The following is a 27525-nucleotide window of genomic DNA, read 5'->3' on the forward strand; positions in this document are numbered from 1 at the left end:
GACAGAATATTTTTGATTTTTGAAATGAATTCATTATTAGTTTTTGTTTCTAATGATTGAAAAATTTAATTTTTGTAAATCATTATTGATCTTATCTCAAAAAATGTTCTTTTATTAAATTTAAAATATCAATAAACTTACAGTCCATGTGAAATAGTTTTAAAACAAATAGTCACAAAAGCTCAAAAATTATTTCACCAAAATTTATATTGTAGTCTTGATTTTTCCCCCAAATATTTAATTATTTCTTAGGTATATTTCCTATATATGAATCAAAAACAATTTTTATGTCTCTATTTTTTAATGAGAAATCCAATGATTTCAAAAATGATCAGGAGTATTTAAATTAACTTGTCCACATTCTTACAGTTTTGGTTCATGGGTCAATTTGTCGATCATAGAAAGGCCACAAAATTATTTAATCTATAATTCATCAACTAATCGTATTTTGTAATCTTTTATTAATAATTAACAACAAAAAGCATGTTTTATTTTAGGTTTAATGTTTATGTTTACGTTCAACAGTTTTATATTCACTGTTCAACATTTTTAATTTCAAAGTTTATGTTCAAAACCAAATAAATTCTCAATCTTTTCTCTATATCTACTATCGTTATTATTTCTTAGTGATATCTACTTATATAAAGGCAAATTTGCTACATATCTGCAACATTTACTAGATATTTCTTTAAATTCATCAAACATTTAATCTCCACCCAAAAATTCAGAATAAATACAATTCAGATTTGAATCATTTTGTCTAAAAATAATTTAAAAAATTAATATTATCTGTAACTAATTCTTAAGGTGTTTTTATATTTTTTTGACTTAAATAAACATAATCTGGTCTTTTATGTCTATCCTTCATTGGAATACTGATAATGATGATAGTATTCTTGCATATTATTCCTAAAGAATGTAAAATTGTTGTGAAAATATGGAAATCTGGGTTCCTGGTGTTACATATGAACCAGAATATTAGATTGAACTAGAACAAGAAAGCCTTAAAATTCAAATATTTCAATTTCTTTCTTTGCACTCCAAACAATTGAATTTGCTGGATTAGATGAAAAAAAATTCAACCAGACATTACAAATTGCTAAAAATATACCACATTTGATGTGCCTTTGGTTTATTTTTGTTGTTTTCGTAACTGAACGAAAAATTATTGGTTAAATTACATTCAAAAATAATTACCAAATATATGTGCTACAATGGAAGAAATGAGGTTTTACCTCAGAAATTATGGAATCTTGATCCATCAGACAAATTCTTAAAGCTTATAATGCTTCTAGAGATTTTAAAAGAATAACCCAATTAACTACCAATGTAAGTAGAAGAATGAATGTTGTAACTACTCAAAACACTGCAATGGAATTATGTGCATTCTTGTATGAAAATATATTTAATGATACAGTTCCATACAGAATTATGTATAGTAAAAAGCATTTGACTATGATTTACAAAACAGAATGCTTATTGAACACTGATTTAGACTTTAAAAAATTAAAATGTTTGCCAAACTTTTGAAAAATGTTTTTATTCCTTACATTTTTTTCTTTGTAAAGAAACTCAAAACAAAATCAACATGAATGGTAGCACTGAAAATCTATTAATGGAACTTAACAATTGTAGTACTGAATGTGCAGGAGTGTTCACTATATTACCAGAGCTTAAAAAACATACATCTCACATCATTTCAAAAGCTGTGTAGGCCAGAATAATGGATACATGAATAGTGATAGACATAAAGATCATAAAATTACGGAAGTGGGGCTATGTTGAGGACGTAGAACTGCACGAAGTGCCACTGAATATTATGTATATTAAAAATATTTTAAATATAATGCTATAAAAATATAATGAAATGTATTGTAAGAGTGAACCTGTGTGCAGCAACTACAGTTATAGGGAGCAGAGCATGATGGGGTTAAGGTTAACTGCATTTGCTTCTGCTTGGTGGCATTGTATGGCACACAGTCTTGCAGTATGTATTGAAGCCAGTCTTAATGCAGGCTTGCTGTTAGGACTGTGTGTGAGCAGATACACAGCCACTGTCTCTTCTCACTGAGTGGAGCTGCTAATCAAGCATGCACTGTGGTGTGTTGAACAATTGGGAGAGGTTTTCAAAGTTTCTAAGAAAAGCGCTGTTAATAAAATCGTTCTGCCGATTTAATTTGTTGCCATGCTCTTGCAGACAGTGTGTAGATCTCTCATTTTCTTCTTAAGGGCACTCTTCAATTCATAGTAATGAAGCAGCGATTGGTGAGCATCTAATACCATAACATGCTGTTGGAAATATTGATATGCATTTGCGCGTGCTCCACAACGAAACTAAGGAATATCTCCTGAGTATCTTGGAAGGAACAGTAGCTGAAGCTCTCAAGATATTATGCTGAGTATAGGCTACAGATGCAGCCAGATTCATTCTATCAGGTTTTGTGAACTCACAGAATATGATCAATACGGATCATAAAATTACATCACTACAATGAAGAGCTGTTGCATAATCTAGAGACTGATGTCTGGTGCACAATACCTAATGTCCACATCATAATACGAATTTTTTCACCATACTTACTGCTAACTAGTATTTTCAGAAAATGTTTACTCAGTTTGTTGCTCATCTCGCATATCATGAATGAATGTATGTATTTACTCCGAAAGGCAACACAACAGCACATTCTACCTTGACAACCTTGTAACGAGAGTGTGGGGTGTCTAGTGAGGGCACAGCAATCATCACAGGCAGATAAATCTACTGGCCACTTAGATGGACTGACTTTTCCCTTTGAGTTTAACCACTGGAGTGAATTCAACTCTCATATGTACTCAGTTATTACTGGCTGGACGAGGTACAACAGAAAACTGAAAATGCTTTTGTTGCTATACCTCAGGTGCAGCTGCTACAGGTGTCTCACAATTTGTTGTATCTAGCACAGCATGTATCAACGTCTACAGTGGCTACTACTAGCATTGCCTGATACACCAATCAAGCAGAACATTATGACCACAGACTTTCTACCGATATAAATCCGTTCAAGCAGCAGCAGCGTCATCTGGCGAGGAATGACTGCTACTCAGACAGACACATAATGCATGTAGTATTAGTGAGTGTCCTGTAGATTTGTAGGATGGGAAAGGCATGTGATATGTCTGAGTTTGACTGAAGCCAGGGTGTGATGGCCCACAGCATCCCAGAGCTACACAACTAGTTGGTTATCTGAGGAGTGCTGTGGTGAGTGTCTTCAACAGGTGGTGAAACAAGGGTGAAATCACATCCAGAAATGATGGGGTTGGGCAGCCACCCATCATTACAGACGTCGAATATCATAGCAGACCGGTAAAAAAGACAGGCGGTGAAGTGTGATGAAACGAACAGCAAACTTTAATGATGGGGAGAACACTAGTTTGTCTGAACACGCAGTGCACCAAAGACTCCTAATGATGGACCTCAGCAGCCGACGAGCGATGCATGTGCCAATATTAACGCCTTGGCATTGGCACTATGACTGAAATGGACACGGGACCATAGGCACTGGACGTGGTGCAAAGTCAGTGTGCTGTGTAGTCTGAAATTCCGATACCTTCTTCAACATGCCGATGGGAGGCTGCGAATCTGTCGTCTTCCAAGGCAACAATTCCTTGACACCTGTACTTTGGGCAGAGACAAGACGGCGATGGCTTCATTATGCCATAGGGAACATTCACATACACAACCATGGGTCCACTGGAGCTCATGCAAGGCATCATAACTGAACTAGGTAGTCAATGAAGGCAGGATTTGGTTACGTTTGTGGATGTGGCCATAATCAGTTACTATTGGTTCCCTTTTGCAATTACACACATTTATTTTAAAACTGTGAGTCCCGACTCAGCATTAAATAAAGATATCACATGTTATTAATGAAAGAATAAACAACTGTGAAATTAATAGTGCTTTCAGTGCGTTACAGTTTACCAAATGAGCATAAAATGCAGATACAGTAAATAATGTTTTAAAAACAAGCCAATGTGATCCCAATTAGAATTTTAAGGCAAGTAACCACAGTCGCGGCTGAAGGCCTTTACGCCAAGAACGCAAATTATAAAAAAATTTAACAAACGAACTGTGAAACAGCAATGCAATAGCAAAGGTTAATTTAAAAATACAGGCAACTGATCACCAAACGGGTGAGACAAATAATGGTAAACTTGGTAGCACAACCATTTAAACCTGCTGTAGCGCCAAGAATGGCAATTATATAAAAAAATTTAGAAACATAAAACAGCAAATACATAAATAAAACACAAGGGCCAGTCACAGGCGGTGCACCAGGAATTGACCTGTGAGTAGCTCCAGCAGAAAACACTTTTGCGAGAAATGAGATTGGCAGCGTAGAGTTGCATTCACTTCACAAGATGGTAACTCAGACTAGTGGCAGTCTTACGAATGACTAATGATAATCTTGCTGAGGCTACCTGACGTCCAATAAACCAAATGCAAACGTGAAAATACACCGGCGGTCTGGATTCTGCTCACAGAATACTATGCCTAGAGCGCCCAGAATGAGAAAGGAATCACTACCACCAGAGTGGAAGAATCGCCAACCAACCTACAATCAAGAAAGCTGTCAAACCTACACGAATCACCGAACAGTAGCGGCAAGACGAAGAGACGTACACTTCCGTTACATACACTAACCCCCAGAGCAGGTAACTGGGCGTTAGCGGCCACGAGGCAGGAAAAATACCACTGGCTGAACTTAACAAATAGTAACAAACTGAACGACATGAATAGTAATTAGAAGTACAGGAAATCTAATCAGATCCACCTTCGCCAACCACTCCACTCACTGCTCTTTGCCTCAGCAACACGAACCCATGTCACTGGAGAATTGCAAGATCTCAAATTGGTGGAGGTTTCCCTAATTGAATCTAAATGCACTCAACTTAAAGCATGCAGGATCCGGCTTACGACGAGGTCCTGCACCCTCATGATCACAGCTCTTCGATCCAACAGTCCATGCGCACTGCCAGCGGTCCCGACTTGTTCCCGCACTGCGCGGACCTGGCTCGACCTCAGTCCCCCTACCGAACTCCCCACTGACACCACCTGGAGGAACAACGACGTCTCCCCAAAGATAGTTACACAGTTACTACATATCGATAAACGCAGCTGACACCACTAGTGGAAAAACAACGCTTGCGAAACCAAGTGGCACCAGTCAACACGAGAAGAAGACAAACTGTGGCATCCATGTCAGATAAACGATATGGTCTGGCCTCCAACAGTGGACGGAAACTTACCAACCGCAGCAACGCTAGCCGCAGAACGGCTCAATAACAGCCAAGGAGTATCGTACACTGGTTGCTGACCACATACAAGTCTTCATGACGATCGTGTTTCTCGATGGCAGTGGCATTTTTCAACAGGATAATGAGCCATGTGACACGGCCAAGACTGTGATGGGGTGGTTCGAGCAACACAGTGGTGAGCTGGAATTAATTTGCTATTGATTTGCTGTTTCCCCCCCCCCCCCCCCAAAAAAAAAACTAGCCAAATCTGAAACCCTATCGAACACATCTGGGTGTGATCGAACATGGTGTTAGAGTTCAGCATCTCTTTCCCAGAAATTTACATGAATTATGTGACTTCTATGTGCAGGTGTGTTGTCAACTCCCTCTAGCGGTCTACTAAGGCCCTACTGCTTCCTTGACACGACGTTTCGCAGCTGTTATTCGTGTCAGATATCGATGAACCTGCTGTTAGGTCGGTTGTTATAATGTTCTGTCCGATCAGTGTATATACAGGGTGAGTCACCTAACGTTACCGCTGGATATATTTCGTAAACCACATCAAATACTGACGAACCGATTCCACAGACCGAACGTGAGGAGAGGGGCTAGTGTAATTGTTTAATACAAACCATACAAACATGCACGGAAGTATGTTTTTTAACACAAACCTACGGTTTTTTTAAAATGAAACCACGTTAGTTTTGCTAGCACATCCCAACATATAAACAAATACGTAATCAGTGCCGTTTGTTGCATTGTAAAATGTTAACTACATCCGGAGATATTGTAACCTAAGTTGACGCTTGAAACCTCCGACGTTCAGTTGCGTGTTGTAACAAACACGGGCTACGGTCGGCGACCAGCATCTGCAGGGACATGTTTACGATGACGACCGTGTTTACGAGAGTGGCTGTAGTGCACTGTTGTGGTTTGGTCTAGCTGTCGCAGTGTCCGCACGTAGCGTTTGCTGCTATTGTTATTCTGCAATCGTCTCCGCTCGCAGACCAACTGTAGTACACCGTGTTACCAGACGTCTGTGATAGTGTAGTGTTGTAGGAACTGTGACCATGGTTGTATTCGAACTCTGAAAAGGCGGAGATGATACTCAAATATGGCGAGTGTCGACGAAATGCAGCTGAAGCCTGCAGGGTGTATGCAGAACGGTACCCGGACAGAGAGCATCCAACGTGCCGCACATTGCAAAACATCTACCGCCAACTGTATGCAACAGGTATGGTCGTATCACGCAAACGGGTCCGTAACAGGCCCTCACAGGAGAAGCGGGTGCAGTTGGTGTGTTAGCTGCTGTTGCCATGATTCAAATGGTTCAAATGGCTCTGAGCACTATGGGACTTAACTTCTAAGGTCATCAGTCCCCTAGAACTAAGAACTACTTAAACCTAACTAACCTAAGGACATCGCACACATCCGTGCCCGAGGCAGGATTCGAACCTGCGACCGTAGCGGCCGCGCGGTTCCAGACTGTAGCGCCTTTAACCGCTTGGCCAGCCCGGCCGGCTGTTGCCATGAACCCACACATGAGTACACGGGACATTGCGAGAGCCGGTGGACTGAGTCAAAGTAGTGTCATGCGCATACTGCATCGTCACCGCTTTCACCCGTTTCATGTGTCGCTACATCAGCAATTACATAGTGATGACTTTAATCATCGAGTGCAGTTCTGTCAATGGGCATTAACAGAGAATGCGTTGCAGTTCTACCTGTTTACCGATGAAGCGGGTTTCACAAGCCACGGGGCAGTGAATCTACGGAACATGCATTACTGGTCCGTGGACAATCCTCGCTGGCTCAGACAGGTAGAGCGACAGCGACCGTGGACTGTAAATGTATGGTGCGGAATCATTGGCGACCACCTCATTGGTCCTCACTTCCTTGCAGGGGCCCAAACAGCTGCAACATACATCGCGTTTCTACAGAATGATCTGCCAACGTAGCTCGAAAATGTCCCACTGGAAACGCGTCGACGTATGTGGTATCAGCATGATGGTGCACCTGCACATTCTGCAATTAACACTAGGCTGACCTTTGACAGGATGTTCGACGGGCGTTTCATAGGACGTGGAGGACGCATAAATTGGCCAGCCCGTTCTCCTGATCTTACACCTTTGGACTTCTTTCTGTGGGGTACGTTAAAGGAGAATGTGTACCGTGATGTGCCTACAACCCCAGAGGATATGAAACAACGTATTGTGGCATCCTGCGGCGACATTACACCAGATGTACTGCGGCGTGTACGACATTCATTACGCTAGAGATTGCAATTGTGTGCAGCAAATGATGGCCACCACATTGAACATCTATTGGCCCGACATGTCGGGACACACTCTATTCCACTCCGTAATTAATAACGGAAACCACGTGTGTACGTGTACCTCACCCCTCATGGTAATGTACATGTGCGTCAGTGAAAAAGACCAATAAAAAGGTGTTAGCATGTTGACGTAATGTGCTGTTCCAGTCTCTTCTCTACCTAAGGACCATCACCGTTCGCTTTGGATCCCTACGTAATTCGGTGCTCTCCGATATACACGATCGAACTGCGGAGAAGTGGTACTCAAGCGTCAACTTTAGGTTACAATATCTCCGGATGTAATTAACATTTTACAATGCAACAAACGGCACTGATTACGTATTTGTTTATATGTTCAGATGTGCTAAGAAAACTAACGGGGTTACATTTAAGAAAACGTAGGTTTGTGTTAAAAAAACATACTTCCGTGCATTTTTTTATGGTTTGTATTAACCAGTTATACTAGCCCTTCTCCTCAACGTTCGGTCCGTGGAATCGATTCGTCAGTATTTGATGTGGTTTACGAAATATATCCAGCGGTAATGTTAGGTGACTCACCCTGTATATTGACGTGGCCCACGCCGGCTGTGGAGGGCGACTGGACACGAAAAGACTCCAGGGGACTTTTCGATTGAACAACCGCGGCAGCTGAGGGCGCAAATGTCGAGAGAGGGATCTGGTTTGCCATTGCTGTGAGCTGGCATAAATATTGCTAAAGGGCAAGGATACGGTGAGCCTGTTTTTGAGCTCGTGATACTGCAGTAGGGAATAGGTCTCTGCTGACTGCGCCTCCTTGTAGCGATATCAATGTTGCCCGCGGATGATGCTTTCGCTCTGAGTTGAGGAGCTGTACTTAGCCGATGTAGCCCCTGGTACCTGTGACATGTGCCAACCGCGATGCAATGCTGTTATGGTGCAGGGCTCTGAACCCCAACATAGTATTTATTGTCAAAGGTGAATATCGCATCAGTCTTACTGTAACTATGTTTCGCTCTAATTTTATTTTTCCGAAACTGTCCATTTTTCATTCCAGTACTGAATATTTTTTCCTTTCGTCTGAGGTCTTCAGTTCAGTACCAGATGGATTCACGAGAGATACAATATAAGATTTGGATCTGCCTATTGATTTGACGAATGACCAGAATTTCGTAGGATTTTAGTGGCAGACCAGGACGTAGTTGAGAAATTTATGGTACACACACTTATGCCGTTTCTTACGGATGCACGAGTTTATGTTAAGGTTTCTTATAAGTATCCCTGTAGTCTTCTTTCCAGTGAGAGTGCTATGGTCTCTACTTTCGAAAAGCTCTCGCAGTATAGCATTTAAGCGACGTGTGTATTGGTCGCTTTTTATTTATCCAAGCAGTTTTCACAGCGTTTTTCAGCTTTTGACACAATTGTTACAGCTTTTAGTTGATGTTAACTAAATTTTCTCAGCCCCCACTTTAAGCCACTCGTAAGGGACCAAACACAAATTCTTTCCTTCATTTCTTGATGGCCGTCCTGCATTTGGTGACCCTCATTCCAATGGCAGTATCTTGGTCAGTAATCCCCTATTCACATTAGAAAATTTACTATCTGTTTTAACGAAGGAAACTCAAATATTACTAATATTTACTATCAAAAACAGTCTTGATCGCAAATTATTTATTCCGATGACCGGTTTCGACCACAATTGTGATCATCTTCAGACCAATGAGTAAGAACCTCCTTCTGGTGGTAAATCACCACCACCAGAAAGTGGTTCGTACTCATTGGTCTGAAGATGACCACAGTTGTGGTCGAAACCGGTCACCGGAATAAATAATATTTTTTGATCAGGACTGTTCTTGATAGTAAATATTTGTAACAACATTGATCACTGTTCACTCCCATAATGAATTCAAAAGTAATTAAAATATCACTGCCGCATATTGACGCTTGAACTAGTTATTCGAGGCAGTTGTTAGACAATATGTTCAGTATGTCTTTGCACGACTGTTTGTCTTTGCTGAGAACAGCATACCTATATTTCTCTCCCGAGTCTTTTATCTTTAGCTCCCTCTTCTTTTTCTCATCAGTCTTATGTCTGATTCGATGCTGCCTGCCACTCCTGCACCAACATCCTCATGTCAGAGTAGCATATGCACCCTACTTTCTCAATTATCTACTGGACTTATTTCAGTGAATGTCTTCCTCTACATATTTTACCTTCCGCAACTCTCTCTAGTATCATGTGAGTTATTCTTAGATGTCTTGAGGCATTACCTATCGTTCTGCCCCTCCTAATTCTCAGAGCTGTCCTAGTTTTATGAAATGTATTCTCAGGTTACAACAGCTGTATGGTTTACTACAGACACAAGAAAATTTATGGCGGACCAGGACCCGAATCGGGATTCCCTGTTTACCGCGAGCGGTCGGTTTAACAACTCTGACTATCTGTGCATGCCTTCCGGACCGATCTAAACTGCTGCCATCGTTCCGATAAATGATTATCTGTCTTCAGTGGTAACATGCACGAAATACCTGGGCTTGAACTAAATGCAAAAAAGACAGAAGTCATCTTAGTAACCCATAAGAAAATAATAATTTCAAAATTCCAAGGACAGCTACTTTCTATTACGCTCGATGGTGTTCCAATAACATATCAGAGAACCGGGACTTGGTTATAACTTTGGATGGGAACCTCAATTGGGCAGAAAATACTATCGCAATGTGCCGTATGTCTGCTGACTGCCTCCGTCCCCTCAAAAAGATTCGGAATATATTGCCACAGGATGTGAAACGTAAACTCGTGCAAGCACTCGCTTAAACGATTCCCCATTGTGATATAATTCAACATGAGACGAGTAGTAAAAACACAAAGCGATTAGAATTATGGTTCAAATGGCTCTGAGCACTATGCGACTTAACTTCTGAGGTCATCAGTCGCCTAGAACTTAGAACTAATTAAACCTAACTAACCTAAGGACATCACACACATCCATGCCCGAGGCAAGATTCGAGCCTGCGACCGTAGCGGCCGCTCGGTTTCCAGACTGTAGCACCTAGAACCGCACGGCCACTCCGGCCGGCGATTAGAATTAACCATGAATGTTTGTGTGTGATAAATCTGCAACATCCGTCTATACCACCATTGCGCTACATCATAGTCCATTTAAGTAGGTTGTGGGCAGACATATTACAAGACTACCACACACTGTATCCACTCCACCGGCTCCTCAGTGAGAAAACACGCTTCTACATCACACAGGAGATTAAACACTTTCAAACTCATTGTAATCGAAACACAAGGTATCGTTTACCTAGAATGATACCTCCGCCCACGTACAAAACAAAAACATTCGTAATCCCCTTCACCGCCGCTGCTGCCTGCCTCTCGAAAAAATTGCCCTGATCTATGCGGACAGTTTATTGTCCACTGCTTTTAAGAAGTACAAACACCTCCTTCTGTCACCCTCACATCGTTTTCGTTAAAAATTTAATTACATGGACAAATTCCCCTCTGTCAAATAGCAGAGCCAATGTCCCTTTCTTCTCGCAGTTATGCTCGTTCCTTTCTCTACGTCGCGCCACATTTTCCATTATATTCTTTGTCTGATATAACGTTCCTCTTTCGTTCCCTCCTCCACCGTTTTCCCTAATGCTCACTTTTGCTTGCACTCATAAATAAAAAGTCTTCTTATCCTTTTCTGTAATTGTCGCTGTCCTTATCAAGTACGAACATTTATTGTGCACATGGTTTTTCTTATCACTACTACTGCAGTTTTTAACTTCCAAATGTAGTGTAATGTGCTTACAGAAATGTATGTAATGTAAAATATGTAGATTGCTTGGCTGGATGTAAGATAGAGCATTATGGGCCTAGTCTCGCCAGGTTAAATAAATAAATTACCGAAGGTGTCAAATTTCTTTTATCGTCTACTGTAGATCGTTCATTCCTCCTCAAATAGACAACCTACTTCGGTATTCATTTCGACCGCACCTACTGCATCAGAGAACTTTCATAGACATTATCATCTCGAATGTTTTAGAATCTCATTACCTAGTTTGTTGATTCTGTCTGATGATTCTCGAAATCTCCAGCTTACTTAACATCTCACTAATTGATACTCTTTCTATGTTTGCTTCAATATACGCTTCACACTACAGTATTAGACGTCGAATTCTCTCTCTCGCATTATAATATCTCTTGGCCTTTCGAAGAATACGCGTTTATCGTGTTGTTCTAGAATAGTGTTACTAGTTAAAATTAGTAATGGAAGGGATATTTTTGCACTTTTACTGCTTCTGATGATGCCGTATTCTTTCGTATCACTGCTTTCCGTCCCTTACCATACTACAGTGTTACAATTCTCGCTTATTTAATGTTCACTTCCTTTTACATACAAATTTTCCGTTGAATTTATTCATAGGCCTTCACTGTCTATTCATGGTCTCCTAGACTCGGCTGAATGTACACGCCGTTTCAAAAAGAATATACTTATTTCGAATGCATATATTCATTAAACTGTAAGACACACGAATATGAAACTTTACACACATATTAACGAACCTCTCAAGTCCACATTACAGATGTTCAATATGTCCCCAAGCAGCGACACGAAGAATATCTGATACTCAAATTGCTCCCATACTCGGGCAAGCATGACCTTCATCACTAATATTATGGCAGCACGGATCCGGTTCTTCAACTCTTCCTGGTTCTCTGGGAGTGGTGGTACATAAACGTTGTCTTTAACGAAATCCCACAGGAAGAAGTCAGTGGGTGTCAAATCCGGTGACCGTGGAGCCCAGCTGAGACATGCTAAGTCACCAGCTCTTTGACGACCAATCAAACGGTTCGGTAGAGTTTCATTCAGATATTCACGCACTGGGTGACTCCAGTGAGGGGGCAGTCCATCTTGTTGAAAAACTAAGTTGTGTTCGTGCAGCATCGGAAACAACCAGCTTTGTAACATAGCGAGGTACGGCTGATAGCCGTGTTTCCATCAAAGAAGAATGGGCCGTAAACAGATGATCGGGATATCGCACGAAACACATTGACTTTGGGCGAATCTCGTACATATTCAATGGCTGCATGTGATTTCTGTAAGCCCCAAATTCGAACATTGTGTCTGTTTACCTGACCACTAAGATGGAAAGTCGCTTCATCACTGAACACGATGCGTTGTGCGAAAATGTTATCATTGTCAACGGCATCAAAATGCCACACGTTTTCGTTTGTCATCAGGACGCAGAGCTTGTAACAGCGGTAACTTGTACCGATTCATAACCCACCGACGTCTCAAAACACGCCAAATTGTTGTTCTAGGCAACTATAACCCCCAATGGCACGACGAGTTGATTTTGAAGAACTACGTCGGAAAGCAGTTTGAATTCGTGCAAAATTTTCTTCAGGAACACGAAGGCGGCCAGGTCTGTTTACTTTACGTACACATCCTGTGTCTAGAAACTGTCGACACCATCTGCGAATGTTCCACCCATTCGGAGGATCAGTTTGGTACCTCAACCTGGAACGTCTTTGCACTCTAATCACGGAATTGCACTTCGCAAACTCGAGAACACAAAATGCGGAGTAACCATTTTGAACATATGACGGTTACGAAGCAAAACAGAGGATAACTGATATCTAGCGGCTATTAATATAAAGTAGACTATGTATTCGTTTCTCCAGTAGCCGAGCCGAGGCGCAGCGATCGACAGTTTGTACAAAATAGTACTTTATAATACGTATATTCTTCTGAATCACCCTGTATATCGAGTTGCTGGTGTTGTTCTACTTAGGGTCTTACATTGAAAATCCTATTGTTGCGCTGTTGACAGTAACTCACTCTTTTCTCTGCCTGAAGACTTACCAGTAGCGCCTTCCTTTACAAATGTTCCATCTTCCTTAACACATTAAAACCTCAGAAATTCCATTCTCCGTCTCGTAGGTATTATTGAGCTCTGATTACAGACTGTGGTTCTTTGATGCAGTGTTTCTCCTTTTCGCCTGGAACTTGATGTCTTTGACCACTGCAGATGCTTCGGCATACAGCATCAGTTTACCATCCGAAAGACAAGAGGCTGCCCTCAAACTTTACTCACTGTCTCGTGTTGTCGACTGAATGAAGGCGACTCCTTGTCCTGGGCGTTTACGGGTTCCATTGGTACTGACTAATAAAATTTAAATGACTGGTTTCGAACAGCGGAGCCGGACATTTGGATCAGTAGTCCAATCCACACGTAATCCTACTACGATTTTTTAACATACAGTGCCAGCAGAAAAGGCATCACACTTCATTGAAAGATGAAGATGTAAGTGTGCTACATCTGTGATGGCTCTGAGCACTATGGGACTTAACTTCTGAGGTCATCAGTCCCCTAGAACTTAGAACTACTTAAACCTAACTAACCTAAGGACATCACTCACATCCATACCCGAGGCAGGATTCGAACCTGCGACCGTAGCGGTCGCGTGGTTCCAGATTGAAGCGCCTAGATCCGCTCGGCCACACCGGCCGGCGCTACATCTGTGACTCTGCCGCTGTGCTTCATTCATTAAGATGGACCTACACTTAGGAGGTTTGGTGAAGTCACTGAGCCTGGAAAACAATAGGGGCTACCACTGAACATGTACAGAGGTCTCAATGTTCAGCAGCAATTCAGGAAACAGAACTGTAATGTTGTTTATTTCTCCAATCAGTGCGTCGTATCTCAAAACCTCCTTAAAAATCCTAAGATTGTTCATGAAAGCACGCTTACTTTTTTTCAATGGTTGAGTGGACATTTTGCGCAACAACTTTCTTAAAAAAGTAAAATACGCCTCCTTTAGTTCCTAAACGAGATATTTAATGTTTTTGTCTGATTTTTAATTTCTTACTTAGATGGGACTGTTTGGATTTAAATCCATAAAGAGCTTTATTTAATTCCCATTTCTCTTTGTAGCATGATTAAGTGAAGCTATTTAATTTTGGACGACGCTCGTTCGTATCTCGAGTTTATTCAGATTTTGTACCGTCTTACGTCATGCAGTTACGTGAAGTTTCTTTATCTACGCTCAAAGAAAAGTTATTTCTGTTTTCTTTAATTTATTTACCTATCTGCTTTCCGTTACATTCAGTTCTTGTTTCAGAAATAAAATTTCATTTTACAAGAGAGAAATATGAAAAGCAATGAATAGCTTTTGCTGAATATCTTTATTTACTAATACAAATTTTCCTGTAATACTGACTTCATTTAAATCTCGATGTTACATAGAAGTAGTAGTTATATCAACACGTTTCCACAGAATGCATATTCCTTTTCATCTTCTACGGGGTACGCCTTTTCTCTCCAATTTTATTCACTGATTATCACCATTCGCTATTTATTTTCAATAATTCTAAATTTCTTCCTACCTTTTACTCATGTCGGGTCAATAGTGGTACCAGCGCCTTTTAACAAGTTAAATGCATAGGATGTTTGATGCAACTATCCTTAGTCACGTTACACAGTAATGATTTTGCGGATATTATCAGTTACATTCTCAGACATTTTGCTTTTATCCATGAAGAACGGTTAGGCAATTAAATGAGTATTCTCATCCATATGGATCAGGAAAAATTGTCGCTTAAGTCTGGCGACTAGCCCTTAAGGGGCAGAAGTGATGGTTCTTCCAACATGGGAATGCGTAGGTTGATCACAAGGTTAATTAGTAGAATCACAAATAACGGTGAGTCATAGTGTACAGAGATGTAATTTTTCAGACCTCTCCATAGTTATAATGTTGCCGGTATAGCTGGAGGATCACAGCAGTATTAAAGTAATAAATATTAAGTAATAACATTGTAAATAAATGATAATTGAAACCCTCAGCTGCCGACAGGTGCTGTTGATATACGTCGATGGAGACAGATGAAAATGTGTGCATCGATCGGGACTCGAACCCGGGATCTCCTGCTTAGATGGCACAGATGATTAGCGCGACTGCAGGGACTTATCCCTTACACGATTCCCGTGAGACCGACATTCCCAACCGTCCACAGTCTACATACGTAATGTTCCTAATAGATACTTGAACATCCACTCATTAATCGCGCTCTAGGGCGCTGCAGTCATGGACTGTGTGGCTGGTCCCGGCGGAGGTTCGAGTCCTCCCTCGGGCATGGATGTGTGTGTTTGTCCTTAGGATAATTTAGGTTATGTAGTGTGTAAGCTTAGAGACTGATAATCTTAGCAGTTAAGTCCCATAAGATTTCACACACATTTGAACATTTCAAACAGACGAAGGTCAATGGCCGTATAGATGGATAGAGCGTCTGCCAAGTAAGCAGGGGTCCCGGGTTCGAGTCCCGATCGGGGCACACGTTTTCAGCTGTACCCATCGAGATATATCAACAACACCAGCCGGCAGCTGAGGGTTTCAATTTATTATCATTTTTTTCTAGTGAAGCTGCACGGTCATCAATGGTATCTGTTCTTTCGAGAACAGTTACTACCTTCATATATAGTTAAATGGCTACCCGGCCATTGACCTTAGTCTATGCGAATGCGCACAGGTTGCCCGAACTCTTACGGGAATCGTCACCTCAGTGGGCGCGAGTAATGAGTGGATGGGCAAGTATGGGCAAATATCTATTAGGAACATTGCATATGTAGATCGTGGAAGTTGGGAATGTGGGTCGCACGGGAATCGTGTAAGGAATAAGTCCCTGCAGTCGCGCTATTTATCTGTGTCCTCGGTGGCTCAGATGGATAGAGCGTCTGCCATGTAAGCAGGAGGTCACGGGTTCGAGTCCTGGTTGAAGCACACATTTTCAGCTGCCCCCATCGAGGTATATCAACAACACCTGTCGGCAGCTGAGGGGTTCAATTAATTATCATTTGTTCTAGTGAAGCTGCACGGTCATCAATGGTATCTGTTCTTTTCAGAATAGTTACTATCTTCATATAATAACATTGCACTGATGATTTTCCTTCACGTGGAGCCACAGTCATATTAATCTTACTGAAAAATATTACCGAAATTTGACTGTATGACACCCTTTACTACACGATCTAGATTTCAACCTTAAGTCGTTACATTTGAATATATAAACCTGACATTTCGTAAGTAAATGTGAGAAAATTTTTGTGATATGTTAATTGGTTGGCCACTTACATAACTTATTAACAGAATAAGGCTGTGAAATAAAATGGATGACCACATCACAGGTTTATACTTCATTTCTCGGTGTAACCGACATAAACATACGTAAAACAATTGCCAACAATTGTCATAGAGGCATCACAGTCTGCGTCACGTAATCTATGATATTGTAGGGAACCAGGGGATGGAACTATTTGTTAAAAAAAGCTGGTTAAATTATCTTTGCAATAGATTTTTAAATTGTATGGCTTGGAGGACTAACTGCATAGTGTGCATTTAAAGATCGCGATATACAGCATCATAATTTAAGAGACAGAGACGTTCAAAGTTCTGAGACACTGAATATTTGACAGCATGATCCGTTACAAAAATTAATAATTATAAACGTCGTTTAGCATTACAATTGCCTTAGACCAGAACTTGTTTGATACATGGTCCATAATATAAAATAAGTGGTTATAAACATCGTTGGAGGTTACGACCTACTTTACAGTTCAAAGATTATCATAAATGACCAATCATTGAAGGAGACAATAGAGAAAGAAGGGAGAATTGGTGGGGAGAATAGCAGGAAGTGGTAAAGTGCAGATTGGAGTTAACAGAAATAAAACAGTAGTAATGGTAAGAAGGGGTGGACGGTTATGGGCTGGGGGGGGGGGGGGGGGGGGTTGCTGTGCGGTCTGATTAAGTAAGTGGAGGAAATGGAGAGGGAGAAGGAGGAAACCAAAGTACACAATATCCTTATATAAAATTTATACTATAATATTAAGCTAGTGTTTAAGACGAAAGGTAAGCCTCTTGTATATATATGAGGGTCAAGGTGGTTGGTAGAGGTAGCACCTTTGCTTGGGGTTGACTCAGTACTGGTCCTCACCACCCCAGGGATGAGCTGAGGAGGTATGCAAGACCTTTGCCTCTGAGGAAGCTACGTCCAAGACCGTCCGTGCGTGGTGAAGAGCCACATCCTACACGAGGTGACCCTGTTAACGCAGAACACGGCGGATCTATAGAAGAAAACCTTGAAAAAAAATCTCACATTCCAAATCCTCAATGCGTCTGTACTCGAGTCCAGCGGCAGCGAGGTCAGCTTCTGTCCATCTAGTAGGTGCGGCTGTATTATATGCTCCAGGAACTGACAATCCCTGGTTCTAAACACCCAGTGGAAACACTGGACCAAAACTTACAAGCTATCATGATTCGTGAGAGTAATGACAGAATTACCCCAGGTGGTAACCAATCCACTCGTCGACAGACGACAACTGGGTTTTCGAATTCTGGGGAACCCGGGCCATCACGATCAGAGTTCTCAAGCAAACTTCGTCCCAAGGTTCCCATGTACATTGGTACCTTTAACATTCAGACCCTAATTCAACCTGGAAAATTACACAACTTAGTAACAGAGCTAGACCAACAAAAAATTAAGATCTTAGCGTTACAAGAAACTAGATTCACGGATGAAAATACAATAGACTAAGGAAACTATCGCATCTTCAAGAGCAAGACTGACAAACGAATTGCCGATGGTACGCCACTCCTGGTCATGGCATTTGCGGTGCACAGAAATATATTAGGCTCAATTAGAGAGGTCTCTTCCATAAATAATCGCCTCATGACCATGCGTATCCAGTGCGCCAACAAGAAATACACATTGATAAATGTTCATGCACCCACAAACATAGGCAACAAAAAACGCCAACTACAAACTGAAAAATTCTGGACTAAACTTGAAGATGTCATGGCCAAAATTCCCCGGGATGATATCAAAATCTTAATGGGAGATTTCAATGCACAAATTGGCAGAGAGAAAGTACACCAAAAAGCTGTAGGAAAATATCGAGCACACAGATTCACCAACAGAAACGGACTGAGATTTATTGAACTATGCCAACAAAATAATCTAAAAATAATGTCTACATCTTTGAGAAAAAAACCTAGAAAACAAAAGACCTGGAGGTCCCCCATACAAGAGATCGGCGAATATCAGATTGACCACATTGCCATCTCCTATTTCGCACAGAAAGAGATCCATGATGTCCAAGTCCGCAGAGGGGCGAACATTGACTCAGACCACTACTTAACACTCATTAAAGTGAAATTCACCCCAAAAAAATTCTATCCGAAGAAAACACACATGATGAAATTTGACACACGAACAATCAAAGAAACCAATCTGAAGGAGGAGTGGGAAAAGGAACCAGCTGACTCTTGGGAAAAATTTCGAACAAAAATTACAAAGAAGGCAAAAGAACTGATCCCATTGAAAAAGAACACAAAACACCCCTGGTGGGACTCTGGATGTGAAAAAGCGCTGGAAGAAAGAAAGAAAGCCTTTCTGAAGTATAACAGTAAAAAATCCTCAGAAAATCTAGATCACTTCCACAACACCAGAAGACAAGTGGCAAAAACAATCAGACAAGTCAAGAGGAAGTACCTCAAGGAACAGTGTGAGTCTATTGAAGAAAATTTCCGTAACTATAATGTACGAGACTTTTATAAGACCTTTGCTGGGAGAATCAATGGATACGGCTCACGAAATCTATGTTTCAGAAAACCAGATGGAAAACTAGCGCTCACAAATCGGGAAAATTGTGAAGAGCTGGCAAGATACTTTCCGGACTCCTCAATTGCCCTGAACCTTCTTCAAGATTCCCTCAAGAAACTGCTATCTACACAAATCCAGAATCCCCACAACCTACACTAGAGGAGATCCAAAGACATATTCATAGACTGAAAAACAACAAGACATCCAGAGAAGATAATATCACTGCAGAACTACTTAAAAATCTTGGACCAAATTCCCTCAAAGAACTCACTCAAATCATCACAGACAGTTGGCAGACAGAAAAACTACCAGAAGATTGGAAATGCGCCCTAATTCATCCACTGCATAAAAAGGGAGACATGGCAGATATAAACAACTATCGAGGAATCTCCCTTCTCCAAGTCACTTATAAAATCCTCTCAGCTTGTCTTCTTCAACGAACACAAGAACAACTCGAACACAGTATTGGTGAATACCAAGCTGGCTTTCGCCCTCACCGATCCTGTGCAGAACAAATTTCCGATTTGAAGACAACACTAAAATACAAAGCAGTCAGAAACAGTCCGATCATTTGTTCCTTTGTTGATTTCGCAAAGTCTTATGATTCAATCGATAGGCAATCTCTCTTTATTATCCTTGAGGAGCTAGGACTCGATCCGAAAACCCTAAACCTTATCAAAGAAACGCTCACAAACACAACTTCTAAGATAAAATTCCTGGGTGAAATATCAGAGCCCTTCCTGATCAAAACCGGCGTCAGACAAGGTGACGGCTTGTCTCCACTCCTCTTCAACCTTGTCTTAGACAAAGTCATCCGAGAATGGGAAAAAGAACTGAAGAATCAAAATTACTGGAAGCCTATACAACTAGGAAGATCTAAAGATGGTATTAAAATTTCATGCTTGGCATTTGCAGATGACGTGGCCATTCTAGCAGAAAACGAGACCACAGCAGTTAAACAGATAGACATTCTCAAAGAATGCGCCGAAAAAGTTGGGCTACAAATTTCCTTCCAAAAAACCAAATTCATCTGCTCAAAATTTGAAACTCAAAAACTGACTACAAAATATGGACAAATTGAGAGAGTTCCATTCTTTAAATACTTAGGCGAGGTCCTAGAACCCACAGGGGGAGAGAAAACTGCCCAAAAAGTTCGACTGCAAAAACTGAAAAGAGCATACTGGAAAACCCACAACATCTACAATAAAAAGTGTCTCTCCATTCACTCAAAAATACGACACTACAATACAGTAATCAAGCCCGAAGCACTATATGCCAGCGAAACACTCACACTCCATAGAAAAGGCGACCTGGAAGGCATCCTGAAAGAGGAACGCAAAATTATCAGAAAGATTCTTGGCCCAAAAAGAACGGAAGATGGATACAGGTTACAGTCTCGGAAAACTACAGAAAAATTATCTAACCTCGCCGCAGACATCCGGAAAAGAAGACTAAAATTTTACGGTCATATCCACAGACTCCCAACACCCAGACTCTCCCACAAAATTTTAATATACATTGAAAAATTGAAAACCATACCCTGGATACAAGAAACCAAAACAGATCTAGCAAATGCACAAATAAATTCTTCAGAAGTTATAAACAGAAATGTATACAGGCAAAAAATCAATAGTTGGAAAGTACAACCCGAGAATGAAGTTTGCAAGAGACAGGGGGCAAAATGGACAGAGGAAAGAAAGAGAATTCATGGGGAATGAATGAGAGAAGTTTGGAGAATTAAAAAATTGAATCGGAAAAGCTTTGCGTGATCCGTATGGGTCCAATCGCACATAATAATAATAATAATAATAATAAATATGAGGGTTTACAAATATAGTAACTGTACTAAAAATTGAAAACATAGAATGTGAGGGACAATTTACAAGTATAGTTATGTAGTACATACCACCAGCTGTTCCATTATTATAAAAATAATAAAGTATAAACGGCTGTCTTCACTTTTTAAATAAAGTTTCATACAGAAGTAACTGTTCATTATTTTAGAAAACTAGGCTAAAAATCTGTGAACAGTATTCCAGAGTCAATTAAAGAAGACGAAAAAACATCAGAAAACAATTAATATATATATATATAAGTAAGAAAACAAATCATGTAATCTGCACGTTACTTGTTCTTTTGCACTATTGTTCTACCATTTATATTTTTATTGTGTATTCATATATTTCACTTGTAACATTTGGTAATAGCCTCAGGAGGAAATCTACATCGTGTAATAAAGCATATCATACAGTCAGATGACGGTTTTATATTTTCGTAAACTTTGTACTGCAGTATGTGACTCCCAGTTGTCATTAATGTATTCCACAATGATATTCTAGGAGGCTCGTTCTCACGCTATGAAACCATCTGCCGCACAAGTCAATGAACGGTACTCTTTCCCTGCCTTCCTGCTACTGAATGTTCTTGCCCGACTGACAGTAAGTAGAACTAACATAAAAATGTAATGTTGGTGGTAAATCTGGCAGGAACGCCATACATCGACAGTTAACAGCAGGCCACGAACAGATGCGTATACCTACAGACATGTGCCATTTTGACAAATAAATATAATGGTAACATGTGTGGTCGTCGACCATGTTCAGCTGGAAGACCCTTTGTCAATTGTGCTGAACAACTGGAACTGTAAATAAGCAACAAAAACATGTTTGCAGTAATAATACTGAAATAGTTTTATTTATTTGTGATTTAACTTAAGTGTAGGTTTTTCGTTACATAAATTTGGGGCTTTGCTTCCAGTATATCGAATACCCCTTTACCGTAACAGAGTTACCGATTCCACTTGCAATCTTGCATTCGCTGTGTGCGTCTGAATGGTTACTCTGTTGGGCAGTGTGGAACGTAGTTGACCTTATATCTGGTCCAAAATGAGGACTTGCCACACAATTTCTAACGAAGTTACGTATGAAGAACGAAACATCGGCTGACCGTCCGCCATTTAGTTTAGTAATAAAACAATACCAGAGAGAAAATGAGTCGTTTCCAACACCGAGACATCATCACCACTACATTAAAATTATTTCAAATTAGAAATTTCTCAACACTCAGCTTCCGGCAACAAACATATATATATATATATATTAAAATTGCTACACCACGAAGATGACGTGTTACAGATGCGAAATTTAACACACAGGAAGAAGATGCTGTGATATGCAAATGATTAGCTTTTCAGAGCATTCACACAAGGTTGACGCCGGTGGCGACACCTACAACGTGCTGACATGAGGAAAGTTTCCAACCGATTTCTCATACACAAACAGCAGTTCACCGGCGTTGCCTGGTGAAACGTTGTTGTGATGCCTCGTGTAAGGAGGAGAAATGCGTACCATCACGTTTCCGACTTTGATAAAGGTCGGATTGTAGCCTATCGCGATTGCGGTTTATCGTATCGCGACAATGCTGCTCGCGTTAGTTAGCAGAATATGGAATCGGTGGGTTCAGGAGGGTAATACGGAACGCCGTGCTGGATCCCAACGGCCTCGTTTCACTAGCAGTCGAGATGACAAGCATTTATCCTCATGGCTATAACGGATAGTGCAACCACGTCTTAGCCCCTGAGTCAACAGATGGGGAGGTATGCAAGACAGCAACCATATGCACGAACAGTTCGACGACGTTTGCAGCAGCATGGACTATCAGATCGGAAACCATGGCTGCGATTACCCTTGACGCTGCATTACAGACAGGAGCGTCTGCGATGGTGTACTCAACGACGAACCTAGGTGCACGAATGGAAAAACGTCATTTTTTCGGATGAATCCAGGTTCTGTTTACAGCATCATGATGGTCGTATCCGTGTCTGGCGACATCGCGGTGAACGCACACTGGAAGCGTGTATTCGTAATAGCCATACTGGCGTATTACCCGGCGTGATGGTATGGGGTGCAACTGGTTACACGCCTCGGTCACCTCTTGTTCGCACTGACGGCACTTTGAACAGTGGACGTTACATTTTAGATGTGTTACGACCCGTGGCTTTACCCTTCATTCGATCCCTGCGAAACCCTACATTTCAGCAGGATAATGCATGACCGCATGATGCAGGCCCTGTACGGGCCTTTCTGGATACAGAAAATGTTCGACTGCTGCCCTGGCCAGCACATTCTCCAGATCTCTCGCCAACTGAAAACGTCTGGTCAGTGGTAGCCGAGCAATTGGCTCGTCACAATACGCCAGTCACTACTCTTGATGAACTGTGGTATCGTGTTGAAGGTGCATGGGTAGCTGTAACTGTACACGCCATCCAAGCTCTGTTTGACTCAATGCCCAGGCGAATCAAGGTCGCTATTACGGCCAAAGTTGGTTATTCTGGGTACTGATTTTTCAGGATCTATGCAACCAAATTGCGTGAAAATGTAGTTACATGGTAGTTCTAGTATAATATATTTGTCCAATGAATACCCGTTTATCATCAGCATTTCTTCTTGGTGTAGCAATTTTAATAGCCAGTAGTATGTATACAGGGTGTTAAAAAAAGGTACGGTCAAACTTTCAGGAAACATTCCTCACACACAAAGAAAGAAACTATGTTATGTGGACATGTGTCCGGAAACGCTTACTTTCCATGTTAGAGCTCATTTTATTACTTCTCTTGAATCTAAACACACAGCAAAAGAACGTACCAGCGTGACTTCAAACACTTTGTTACAGGAAATGTTAAAAATATCCTCCGTTAGCGAGGATTCATGCGTCCACCTTCCGTCGCAAGGAAACCCTGATGCGCTGATGCAGAGAATGGCGTATTGTATCACAGCCGTCCACAGTACGAACACGAAGAGTCACTACATTTGGTACCGGGGTTGCGTAGACAAGAGCTTTCAAATGCCCCCATAAGTGAAGGTCAAGGGGGTTGAGGTCAGGAGAGCGTGGAGGCCATGGAATTGGTCCACCTCTGCCAATTTATCGGTCAACGAATCTGTTGTTGAGAAACGTACGAATACTTCGACTGAAATGTGCAGGAGCTCCATCGTGCATGAACCACATGTTATGTCGTACTTGTAAAGGCACATGTTCTAGCGGCACAGGCAAAGTATCCCGTTTGAAATCATGATAACGTGCTCCATTGAGCGTAGGTGGAAGAACATGGGGCCCAATCAAGACATCACCAACAATGCCTGCCCAAACGTTCACAGAAAATCTGTGTTGATGACGTGATTGCACAACTGCGTGCGGATTCTCGTCAGCCCACATATGCTGATTGTGAAAATTTACAATTTGATCACGTTGGAATGAAGCCTCATCCGTAAAGAGAACATTTGCACTGAAACGAGGATTGACACATTGTTGGATGAACCATTCGCAGAAGTGTACCCGTGGAGACCAATCAGCTGCTGATAGTGCCTGCACACGCTGTACACGGTACGGAAACAACTGGTTCTCCCGTAGCACTCTCCATACAGTGACGTGGTCAACGTTACCTTGTACAGCAGCAACTTCTCTGACGGTGACATAAGGGTTATCGTCAACTGCACGAAGAATTGCCTCGTCCATTGCAGGTGTCCTTGTCGATCTAGGTCTTCCCCAGTCGCGAGTCATAGTCTGGAATGTTTCGTGCTCCGTAAGACGCCGATCAATTGCTTCGAACGTCTTACTGTCGGGACACCTTCGTTCTGGAAATCTGTCTCGATACAAACGTGCCGCGCCACGGCTATTGCCCGTTGCTAATCCATACATCAAACGGGCATCTGCCAACTCCGCATTTGTAAACATTGCACTGACTGCAAAACCACGTTCGTGATGAACACTAACCTGGTGATGCTACCTACTGATGTGCTTGATGCTAGTACTGTAGAGCAATGAGTCGCATGTCAACACAAGCACCGAAGTCAACATTACCTTCCTTCAACTGGGCCAGCTGACGGTGAATCGAGGATGTACAGTACATACTGACGAAACTAAAATGAGCTCTAACATGGAAATTAAGCGTTTCCGGACACATGTCCACATAACATCTTTTCTTTATTTGTGTGTGAGGAATGTTTCCTGAAAGTTTGGCCGTACCTTTTTCTAACACCCTGTATATATTTCGACAGTATATTTCACTATAATTTTATTTGTGTAATCGATGGATGACTGCGTCATATTCATTTAATAGGTAGTAAAAAATAACTATATCTCTGTGGACCAAACATGGCAAAAAAAATTTCTGCAACCTCGAACAATTTCAGTGTCCCTTAGTGACAAAGAATACAACACTATTTCTTTGACACCCTAAGCTTCTCGATCCTGTCGTGTGATTTTGGATATTTACATGAATCTAGCTACTAATCCTGAACTAATCTACAGCTATGCGAAAGCTGACTGAATATTGGCACTGTATCATAAGCCTCAATACAACGCAACGTATGTTGGGTGAATTGCTGCAATGGTTGGCAGCGATACAGACATTTTCTGAAACGATTACACACCCGTTTGTTATGGTCTGAGAGAATGAACGATAATAGCTACAGAAATTATAGTCTTCCAGTAATGTTAAATGTGCGTCAGATTATGTCATTCCAGGACTATTATAACTTCTTTTATTCCTTGTACGTAACTACTAATAGTTATGTTTTGTCTCTGAATTACGTTAGATGAAAAGAAGGGTCGTTGACTGTGACCGTCCAGAGCTACACCAGATAGCGAGACAGCTGGGTGTCACCAGCAGCAGTCGTGGTTGCGAGAGTGGCCTACACCTCTGGCCTCTTCACAGGACTTGGTGTCGCAGCCCGCCGATGGCCGTCTACACCAGCTGCTGCCGCCACTGATCTCCTATGGACACTTGGCATCTCAGCGCCAGCCACAGTCTGACGTCTGTCAGAGAGCTGCGAGCTGTAACCTGCGTACAGCAGTTTCCATATGGGTTCGCGGTGACCCATGCAGAGTGAGGTGTCACCAGGGCTCCACGCCTCCGAGGAAAGTAGAGTATCGTTAATCCCAATGGTTGCGGCTTCTGAAGGCTGCCGGCATACCACGTACCTGCCGTCGGCATCGTAGGGCGACTGCTAAACATACAGGGTGGATGCCACAGCCCATAAATCAGCGCCCTACACGTGCGCTCCATTGAGGTGTGTTTGCCTCGTTGACAAGTGACACTTCTTTACTAGCCCAACACTCACCCGTCTGTCTATGCAGAGTGGTGTCGGAATGGTCGTCACCAACCAGCAGTCTTCAGAGGGTCGAAAGTATTTGAGTTCAGGCTCAGTGACAGTTAAAAACTTTGACACTCAGCATTCACTGTCCTATGATAGTAGATAATTGCTGTGCTATAACTACGGGAAGTATAGAGAACTGTTCAGAAACTGGAACTGGTCTGCAACTGTACACATCTGGCCAGCAACTAAATGAATGAATCGATGCGTCCTTAGTTACCCACGAATGGGGGAAGGATGTTCATCTGCAAGAAATTCCTCATGTCAGCGATCTCTGTGGCTGCTATCATAACTATTAGCAGATGGGGTGGACTGTTTTGTGTGGTGGTAGGTGCACCCTCTGAGCTAGTGCGTTTCTGGCGCCAGTTTCCATCGACCGTCATTTTGCTCTTTGAGTCGACTTCGATGCTTATTTGTCTTCTGCTCATCTTTGGCAGCGTGTATTTAATGGCAGTGTGTACGCTCTGCTGGAGAGGTGTGTCGGGATCGGCGAAGAGTGAGAGTCACGTGGGACTGTGCACGTAGGCAGGACGGCAAGAGGACGAGTCGGACAAAGAAGAGGCGGGACCAGAGGCTACGGCGTTGTTTAGTCGTGAGAGCAGATCCACCGCCCATGCTGATTTGGTTTTCCTCGAGGTCGGAAGGACAAGCTCCTTCGAGTCCGTTAGAAGCTACGCCGTCCGATTGAATTGGAATCGACGAGTTGCTTCGGTGGGCTGCGTGCGGCTTAATTGAATATGCCAGTGTACTAAAAATTCTTTGCAATTGTTTTAGTTGTTTATCACTTACCTCGGTGTCGTGACGAACTATCTTGACGGTAGTTGAGGAAGTGTGGCTACGCCCAACCGACGACATGAAGCGTGGTTAAAGACGTAGCTAGAAGTGCAACGAGTAGTGAGTAAGTCCGGCTCTGGTGTTTGAAGACACTCCGAGATACGTCCTCTATTCTACCTTGTAGTTCTTTTGGTAGTCTGGCGTGTAAATGTAGTCTGGCGTGTAATTTTTGTCATGATTTTTAACGAACTTATTAATCAGAGTTTAAGGGCTGGCACTGGTCAAGTAACTCACGGAGGCTAATTTCTTTCTATTCAGTTGTATTGATCACCTGTTCTCTAGATAAGATTGTGTAGTTTATGTCCTTACCTTTAGG

This window comes from Schistocerca serialis, chromosome 8, assembly GCF_023864345.2.
Source record: "Schistocerca serialis cubense isolate TAMUIC-IGC-003099 chromosome 8, iqSchSeri2.2, whole genome shotgun sequence".
NCBI lineage: Eukaryota > Metazoa > Arthropoda > Insecta > Orthoptera > Acrididae > Schistocerca > Schistocerca serialis.